Raw genomic sequence first — 1,358 nt, forward strand, 5'->3', positions numbered from 1 at the left:
GCCAGTCTCCACTTGGCTAATGAGGGACTGGCAGCCAGTGAGATACAGCTATTGGTCCAAAGTGTGGTGGAGTGACCAGGGCTGAATCAAATAACAGCCTTCCTGTGCTATTCAGTCTGGAGATGGAGGGAAAACGGGTAGGATCCTCTGCTTGTTAGTTTTTGATTCCTTGCTTGTTTTTGTTTGTTTGTTTGTTTTTTATCTTGTAAGTTAAGGCTATGAATCCAGGGCACATAGTGTCTGGCTCCTTGCATAATGTAAGAGGTTAGTCAGCAATTAAAAGAACAAACATTTTTCTCTTTTCTGTGGCACTGGAATGTTAATATTCGGGTGAAGGTTAATATAGTAATACGTTTATTGTTTTTCGTCTTGACCCAATGGCTTTTTACCTGTGTAATTTTTCTAAAAAAAATATTGCTGAATTTGTCGAAGTTGACAATATTCTAATCATTTTCTTTTTAAATTGATTGCTAGCTTCACGCTCTTTGAAGAGAGAGCATATCGTGGGATTTCAATATTTGAAATATATTATGATTTGCTTTAAAGGCCAATGTTTTATCACGATCGTTGTTAAGGGTTTCATTTAAAGATTTATAATAAGGTAAAATGCCCCTTTCAATTTAAATGTAAAAACCTTTAAAGAGATCACTCTCGGCCAAACGATGAGACAAAAACTGGATAAGCTACAAAAAAAAAAAAAAAAAAACCAAAGCTTTTTGTGAGCTCAGCAAAAGAAAGGTTAAGATTCTGCCAGAAAAGATTCCCACACAGAGTATTCCACTTTTGACAGAGCACCACTGTAACAGAGTGAAATACTCGGTCTCTATGACTTTACCTTGTTCAAGCCTGCTTTGTTCCTACGACCTTCAGGCTGACAGCTTCTGCTTAGCCTTGCATATAGACATGCTAATCGTTAGAGGAATTCTGTTTGCTGCTTGAGGAGATAAGGGAAGTATGTATCGTTTATCAAAGTTTTGTAGGAACATCGTGACCGGACTCACATCAACTAGCACAATCTTCTCGGACCCCTCCTGGCGCCCAGGTATCTTTGGTGATCAGTTACCTCTTGCCCCTCCCATTTCTCCTTCCCTTGACATAAAAAAAGCCCCATCTCTGTATTCTCTTAAGATGGATTTGAGGTACCACTAGGGTTCCCATCTTCTCAGTTGTCAGCTTCTCGATCAATAAGCCTTTCCTTATTCCAAACTCTGACGTTTTGAGGTTTGACCTTCTAAAGCTTCAGGCATATGGACTTTGGAAGGGCAACGCCACTTGCTCTAGAGACAAACGTGGGCAGGTCTGGATACCAGAAATAGCTACAAAAAGAATCGAAATCATTAAGGGCAGGGGTGGGGGGG

The sequence above is a fragment of the Pteropus vampyrus genome, unplaced genomic scaffold, assembly GCF_000151845.1.
Source record: "Pteropus vampyrus isolate Shadow unplaced genomic scaffold, Pvam_2.0 Scaffold7140, whole genome shotgun sequence".
Taxonomy (NCBI): Eukaryota; Metazoa; Chordata; class Mammalia; order Chiroptera; family Pteropodidae; genus Pteropus; species Pteropus vampyrus.